This window comes from Aquarana catesbeiana, linkage group LG09, assembly GCF_042186555.1.
Source record: "Aquarana catesbeiana isolate 2022-GZ linkage group LG09, ASM4218655v1, whole genome shotgun sequence".
NCBI lineage: Eukaryota > Metazoa > Chordata > Amphibia > Anura > Ranidae > Aquarana > Aquarana catesbeiana.
The window spans coordinates 76,790,496-76,799,655 of NC_133332.1; positions in this window are offsets into that span (position 1 = coordinate 76,790,496).

Sequence of the window (9,160 nt, forward strand, 5' to 3'; positions counted from 1 at the left end):
TATTCTGTCAGGATAAGTCTGTTCACTCATGTAATGGGTAAATGTAGAAGCATGGGAAGTATAGTTAATCCTTGTAAGCTTCTTACCCCTTCTGTCGCTTCATGGTTCAAACAACGGCTTCCTTCCATGGATCGGGTCTGTATATATCCCGTTCGCCGAGATGAGCCCATGTGTAGGTATTGTCATTTGTTCTCGGTCAGGGGAATAGCTGATCACGTTGGAGGACATGAATGACGGAAGCATCTGAGTGAGGTGAACAGTTCACTGTGCTGTCTTGCTCTGCTATGACCAGTGGAGGGCACTGGTTTCAAGAATTATGCTGACGCTGCTACCATGGCTTGTCGTGCGGTGTGATGTTATTCTGACAATAATAGAGGCTACATAAAGATGGGGGAGAGGAGAAGAAAGGCCCTCCAGCGTCTAGGACAACGAAATGTTGACGCGTTTCGTGCTCCAAGCCGAGCACTTCATCTGGACATTGTGCTTAGGTGGTCTGTATCAATAAATAGGGCAAGCTGCCCAAATCAGCATATTGATTGCATACTTAGCTATCGCCATCTTGTGGAAACAACGTATAATGACAGTCAGTTTAAAAGTGAAATAAGTACATAACTATTGGCCGAAAACACAAACCCTACAATATATGAGTGCTCATTGTAGGGTGGAAAGGATAAATTCAAGCTTAGTCAACATACGGGGAGGGGGGGTGGAGGGAGAAAAAAAAGGGGAAGTACTGTGTGAGATGAAATATCTCACACAGTATCTTTTTTAGACAAAGAGTCACTAGAATCAGATCACTCTCCCCCTACTAAGGGCATCCTCAAGAAAGGCAAAGCAGGAGCAACAGGAGGAGGAAGGAATGACGTAAAAGGAAGGCAGAAATCAAAAAACGAGAATCAAAAAGTGGACCGCACAGTCACAAGGAGCCAAAGACAGTACCGTTGAATGACCCTATGCTGGCAAGTGCTGGAGGTGAGTATCTCAAAGTTATTAATCTCTCCAAATTCAAACTGGAGAAGAGACACCTAGCACTTCTCGGCAGAGGACTATCTTTTTCCCCCTCACCTACAATGGAAGAGTTTGAGATCTATAAGGATCTCAATCTGTTCCTCAGGAGGGTGTATTATAGATCGCTATATTCGGATATCTCCAGTGAAACTACCCAAACAGGCATACTCAATATAGAGGATGCCCAGGCCCTTAAACAGTTAGAATCCCTCTATGAAGAGGGTGAATGTTCCTCCGATGATGAAGCATGTTCAACCAAATGTAGGTGGAGGAGGGATGCAGGGCCATGTAATCGGTCCACAAAAATGCCCCAGTTCAGGAAAGACAAAAGACTAGGGATCTTCCTGGACTTGGTTCAGGAGGACCTGGCCAAGGTCAACTGGCATATCAAAGACTCAGGCAACCTATCGCTTGATGAACGCCAAGCCTTAAAGGAGTTACGAAAAACTAATAAAATCATCATTAAACCTAGTGATAAGGGAGGGAATGTGGTTTTGCTCCCAATGGAGATGTATGAAGCAGAAGTGCGTCGTCTGCTATCAGATCAGTCCACATATAAGAAATTAGACCGTAATCCTTTTGGCCCTTTGGTAGCACTCATCAATGATCGCCTGCACTGGGCCTTAGAGGCCTCACTCATCACAAAAAAGAACATGATTTCCTGAGAGTGGAGGACTACAACACCCCAGTGCTCTACATAATACCCAAAATTCACAAAAATATGAAGAGTCCCCCGGGGAGACCTATTGTTTCTGCCATACGAGGCCCACTAGAGAGAATAGGCAAATATATTGATGGTTTGATCAAGGAATTGGTTGAATTACTACCTTCTTATGTCCAGGACACCAGGGACGTACTCAATAAAATTCTTGATTTACAAATTCCCCAGGAGGCCCTTCTTGTGGGTATAGATGCGGAGTCTCTCTACATGTCGATCCCACATGAATGGGGGACACTGGCAGTACACCACTTCTTTGACCAACGCTTCCCCAGTCTAGCTGCGCAAAATTAATTTGTTTTGAAGCTATTAGATTTGACCCTCAAAAACAATTTCTTTCAATTTGCAGAGCATTATTATCAACAACTCCGGGGGACCTCCATGGGGGCACCATGGGCACCAGCGTATGCCTGCCTCCATCTTGGATGGTGGGAGGAGGAGACGGTCTACGCCTCGTCGCTGTACTGTGGCCACGCCTACACGTGGCTACGGTATATCGACGATATATTCATGGTGTGGACAGGTACTTGCCAGGAACTCCTGGAGTTCATGGATGAATTGGGACACAACACACGCAACATACGACTAACGTTCGTTGCAGACCCTTACGAAATTTCTTTCCTTGACCTCAATATTAGGGCAGTTGAAGGTAAACTAGTCACCACGACATTTCGTAAGGAGACAGCTGCCAACACTCAGCTGCATGCTGACAGCCACCATCCTTGTTCCCTCATAAAAGGCATTCCAGTGGGACAGTTCCTTCGCATCCGAAGGAACTGTTCCACAGAGAAAGACTATAGACAAGAGTCTGATCTCCTATACCAGTGATTTTGAGAATGCGAATATGCACATTGTACCCTTAAAAGAGCTAAGATGATTGCAGGACATAGATCTAGAGCTGATCTACTTACCCCCCTCAAAAAAGATAAGGATAAAGACAGTGAACCTGTAAGGTTCATTACCCCCTAGGGAATGCAATGGCAACAGGTGCGTTCCATTTTATCTGAACATTGGCACATCCTCACAAGATCAGACAAACTAAAAGAAATTGTAGGTGACAAACCCCTTATGGTAGCATAGAGGGCCAAAAATATCAGAGATGAATTGGTGGAATCAGAGTTTCAATGTCCGATCAACAGGAGTTGGCTCACAGACATGCCCAAAGTAAAAGGGATGTTCCCATGTGGCCACTGCCTAACATGCAATTTTGTTGAGTGAACCAAGACGTTCCGCAATTCAGACTCCAGTCATGAATATACAATCAATTAATTTATCAATTGCAGCACATCCAGGGTTTCCATACATTCTAGAGTGCCCATGTCACAAGCTCTATGTGGGCAAGACGAAGCGTCAACTGAGAGTTAGATTTGCAGAACATTTGAAGAGCATTCGACTTAAAGAGGAAACCCCAATAGCCCAACACTTTTTAGATGTTCATCAGGGCAAGAAATCTGGGCTCAGGGTCAAGGGATTTTATGCCCTTGACTTACCTGATCGCCGAGGTGATTTCGATATGGTATTACAACTAAGGGAGAAATTATGGATATAGACTCCAAACTCTCCAGCCCAAGGGCTTGAACACTAAGCTTAGTCTCAAAGTCTTTCTGCAACCTTGACTATGCGTTCCCGTTTGGGTCTGGGTATTCCTGTCAAGAGATTTATATGTAAGCTCTTTTCCTCCCTGCTGGACCTTGGGTCCCTATTTCTACTATATCTAATATGTTTACAAAATAAATTATATAAAAAATAAACAATATTGATAGTTCGGGGACATCCTCGCTGGCCGGGCCTCTATGACATGTATCATATACATCAATATATTAGATTTTCCTCTCCGCTTTCCTCCTCCCCCAACCCCCCCTCCCCCCTGTCCCCTTCCCCTTTTTTCTCCCTCCACCCTCTACTCCCCCCCCTTCCCCTTCCTCCCCTCCCCCCGTATGTTGACTAAGTTGAAATTTATCCTTTCCACCCTACAATGAGCACTCATATAATATAGGGTTTGTGTTTTCGGTCAATAGTTATGTACTTATTTCACTTTTAGACTGTTTGACTGTCATTATACGTTGTTTCCACAAGATGGCGATAGATAGCTAAGTATGCAATCAATATGCTGATTGGGCAGCTTGCCCTATTTATTGATACAGACCACCTAAGCACATTGTCCAGATAAAGTGCTCGGCTTGGAGCATGAAACGCGTCGACATTTCAATGTCCTAGATGCTGGAGGGCCCCCTCCTCCTCTCCCCCATCTTTGTGCAGCCTCTATTATTGTCAGAATAACATCACACTGCACGACAAGCCATGGTAGCAGTGTCAGCATAATTCTTGAAACCAGTACCCTCCACTGGTCATAGCCTAGCAAGACAGCACAGTGAACTGTTCACCTCACTCAGACGCTTCCGTCATTCACATCCTCCAGCATGATCAGCTGTTCCCCTGACCAAGAACAAACAACAATACCTAAACGTGGGCTCATCTCGGCGAACGGGATATACACAGACCCGATCCATGGAAGGAAGCTGTTGTTATTGTATGCTGTTGTATTTTATAGTTAAAATAATTGATTTTATTTATTCAAAGTTTATGCAGAGATCTGATTGTATACTTCATGTTCACGTTTAAATAGAAAGGTAGTTGCGCGCTACTAATCAATAAACTAACACTAAAAAGAAACTACTGTAAAAGTGAATGAATGCTGCTGCTGTCACCTAAGTGTTATCACAAGAAAAAAAAAAAGATAATAAAGTGAATGTGACAGTGCTGCATATATAGTAAGCTCAAAATAATAAATATAAAATCAACATAGGAAAAATAATAATCAATGAAAAACGTCCATATACAGCATGAATACAGATGAATAGTGCTCAATAATGTTTAGTGCTCATGTTCATGTTTAAAGCTACAATTGTGAGTGTAATAGCTTTTAAATTATTGCACATATAATAACTTCTGATTCATTTTTCAATAAGCTGATAGCATCATTCAACACATTAACACATGACTATAGCGAGGGTGCACCATCATAATTATTATCATACTTTGTCGCTATCCCACAGGCGTGCATAATTTTAAAGCAGTACATGTTTGCTATTTACTTGGCGTAACATCATTTTTTCAGTTTTACCAAACAATTGGGTTTATAGAATAATGTAATAGATGGATTGTGCTAACTTCTCTAAATTATATTACCACTTAGAACCCCAAACATTATATATTTCTTTTAAGCCGAGGCCCTAGAGAATAAAATGGTGGGTGTTGCAATTTTTTACGTAACACAGTATTCGCGCAGTGGTTTTTCAAACACAGTTTTTGAGGAAAAAATACACTTTCATGAATTTTAATGCACAAAAACACAATATAATACCCAATTGTAAAAATAATGTTATCCAAAAAATTATGTTACCGGAGCGATAAAAACTAAAAATATAAATCAACAACCTAGTTTGCTGCAATCATATGCATGCCACCCTAAGGGTAAAATATTAAAGAATAATGTAATAGGTGGATTGCGCAAACTTCTTTAAATTATATTACCACTCCTAAAATTGAAACAAAATATGCAAATAAAAAACATATATAAATATCCTTGATAGCGTGCTTTACTGTGCAATGTAAATATTTTTACACCACATCATAATTCTAGTGAAAGTAATAACACTAATGAAAATACCTTATGATACTGCCAACAGCTATTTACAGTGCAAGTGCATAAAAAGATAATGTAATAATAGGATAAAAATAAAAAATAGATAGGTGCCAATATTACTCTCTAACCATTAGGTCTCAAATGTCAACATATATGTGTACAACACAGTGCAATAAATGTCCTCAACATATGTGTGTACACGACAGTACACTAATTATCCTCAGTGAGTGATCACTTCTGTGCAATAGTGACGTTCCTTCTCAATATTTAGTGCTTCTACTTCCACTGCTTAACATGACTTCACCACCACCTATGCAATGGCCACTCACCAGATATATTAGAATATGCGCATTTGGTTCATTTATTTAGGATAACCACTCCGTTTATGATGGATCCAGTAGCAGCCTTTCCAAGCAGTGCCTCTTGTTCTGTTTAATTCTCATAAAGACATATGGATAGCCATCATAGTGTAGTATGTAACTCTGATTTTATTAAAAAAGTTAAAAAACATAGGTGAACTCACACACGTTGTAGTGCCTCTAAGCTGGCACCAAGCTAATCCAGCTGTGTGTATGGAGAACGGGGTCTCGATGCTTAAAAGAAATATATAATGTTTGGGGGTTCTAAGTAATTTTCTAGTAACAAATACAGTTTTTTTACATGTATGTGAGATGTGGCAGATAAAAGCCTGGTCTTTATGTGGTTAACCTCTTGGCACTGACAGTACGAAGATATGCAGCCTCTCAGCGGGAGGGCCTTTACGCCTAGTGGTCACATATATGTGGTTCTGTGTAAACAACTTACCGTGCTGAGAGCGTGCTCCCTCCATACTCCCAGCACAGTAGCTAGTTGGGATTGGTAAGATCCCGATGCATTCTTGTGGTCGGGAGCTTTCCGATCATGTGACCACCGTGACAGCCAATCACAGCGGTCACAAGACCTGAATGCCCGCCTCCACCTCCCAGATTTTAGAACTCTTAAATGTGTAGGAGGCTTCCGGCGCCAAGGGGTTAAAGTGGCAATCATCACTCCCATTAGGCTGCATTCACCTAATTTACACCTAAGCGTTTCATTTTTAGGAAGAAAGTCGCGCGTTTTTACCTCAATTTTGCTGTGATTTTTACCGAGTTTTGCCACGATTTTGCACAGGTCAAAAGGTTACCGATGGAAAAAGCATTTGCCTCATTTAAAGTCCCAAATATACAGGGATGGAAGCAGTTGGAAATTGGATTGACAGTGCTCCCCTGCCATCCACGTGTGAGGATTGCTCTTAAGATGTCTGTATACCCTGTTAGGATCTGTACATCTAGGATAATCAAAATATTGTGTTTAATTATATATGCATTTTATTATTTCTATAAATATCATTATTAGATGGCATTCCCGGCACTGGTTTTGTGTTCTCACATGATTACTAACATCCTTGTTTATTGCACGCTCATCGTTGGTCAGTTTGATATGCCTCTGTGGTTCACTGGGCTTCATGGTGATGCTGGGGAGTTTCCCTCCCCGCGGGGGCATGCGATGCGCTCTGTGGGTCCCCCCTTCCTCCCCTTACACCTTTGAGTGTTCGGGAGGTTTGGGGGAACGCCCCTCAGCGCATCGGCGCCACGCTCCTTGTGTCGTGCGTGTGACGTCAGTTATGACGTCACCGCACTGACGTACTGAGTATCCACCTATGTGCTCCTTGTCAGGGGGGTCTGGCGCCAATCGCTGCGCAATTATTAAGCTAAGGTGCGGATGCCGACCCTCCTGATGTGCACGCACGTGGCGCTGGTGACGTGTACTCTATATTCCCCACTCGGAGCAGGCTGTCTACACAGCTGGTCTCCTTTTGGGGTTTTTAACGCGGACCATTTTGTCCCGCTGGTATGGCATGGATGCAGCAATTGGGTAAGGGCACCTTGGTTCACTGTTATCACCTTTTTTATTTTTTATTTTTTATTTCATTATATCTTCTCAACTTGGTTGTTATATTTTTCTGCAACATCCCACATCCTTCTTTTACCACTTACAGCCCCTTCTTTTACCAACACTATTAATATCCTTTTTTAGCAACATGCACATTTGCTATCTAGTTAACCTTCTCCCCACACTATCACCTCATATAGCCATACTGGGCTTATTGTTTATTAATTACTTCAAAATAATCTACTACTGTTCGTATTACATATTATATTTAATATTCATTCCCAGATACTCCTGTTTGATGAGCCACTTATCACCACTGTGTATACATGGATATCATCCTTACACTTATGTAGTCTCTCACACCATCCTATGCTGCAATCCTATATACATGCCACCTCAGCCCCCGTGGAGAGGTCTGTATTTTCAGGCCCATCTTGTGCCATTTATCGCAGGCTTTATCAGCTGCCCGACTTGGTAGGTGTGCTTGGCCAACTACTTTGAGTCAAAGTTTACTTATTTTACTCTCCTCTACATTGAGTGTGGTTTACCATATCTATATATATATATATTCTACAGGCAATTGTCGCATCTGCTCATGACGAGTGAAGGTATTCACGAAATGCGTTGAGCTATGAATTATATCTGATGCCACATTCATATCAGTTATCGCCTGATATACCTGCATATCATGTGATCACAGACACAGTTATCGGGCATGCCACCCTTGGAACTTGTAGGCTACACTACCGCTTTGTATGCAACTATTTCACTATCATGTACCCATTATGATACGTGTTTCTTGATTGTATTTTGTATCTACCATGCCCAGCTTTTGTGCTATTTATATGTGTGCATATTATATGAAACCTTATTCAGTTACTACTATGTTACGAATTAAATACTTTTTTACCCTTAACTCCGCATTCCCACTGCTTCATTTAAAGTCCCAAACTTCCTTTGCTATGGAAATGTGAACAGGGGTCATTTAAATGAATGGGATTTTGCTTGTCGGGCATTTGTTGGGCGTTTTTTAGGGTATTTTACAAGTGTTTTATGAGCTGAAATGGTCAGGTGTGAATGCAGCCTTAGGCTCTGTGTTCAACATTTACAAACTGGAGCTGGATGGTACATTAAAAGCTTCAACAAAGCTTACTGAAAGCTCTGCAAATGCTTTGTAATAGCTTGCTGTTCACACTGCTCTTATACAAGCTGAAGCCTGTGTGAAACACACCAATGTAATCTGCAATACAATAGATAATGTAATTAATCCAGGTTAGTGAAAAAGGGAGAGCTTAGAACATATTTTTATTTTATTTTAGAAAGAGGTCAGGAAGAGAAGCATTCAATTTCTTTGAACCTAGTTTTACTTTATGATAGTTTTCCATTGAAAAAACTGTGCACATACTGTACATCACATGTAAACAGTAGAAGATGACTTGAAACAAAGCAAGCAAGATCTCCAGGGCCATCTTTACCGCAGGGCAAAAGCATACCTCCCAACTGTCCCTGATTTTGAGGGACTGTCCCTGATTTGGAGAAATGTCCCTCTGTTCCTCATTCCTCCTCATTTGTCCCTCATTTTGGTCTGATCTATATAGATGTATATAAAATGCACTCTATCAAAAAGTGTTTCCCAGTACTAAACCTTTCATCTGATTTCTAAATTGCTGCATTTGTAAATTCCAAAAGCCAATATGAAGGAATAGCAGTGGTAAAAAAAATCACTTGTGGGTTTAACCAATCTTGTATTTTTGTACAATTCTCCTATAAGGGGGCATGGCAAGGGGTGTGTCCTATGCCTGCCTACTTTTGCTGATAGGTGTCCCTCATTCCCATCTCAAAAAGTTGGGAGGTATGCAAAATGGGCAGCTGCCCCA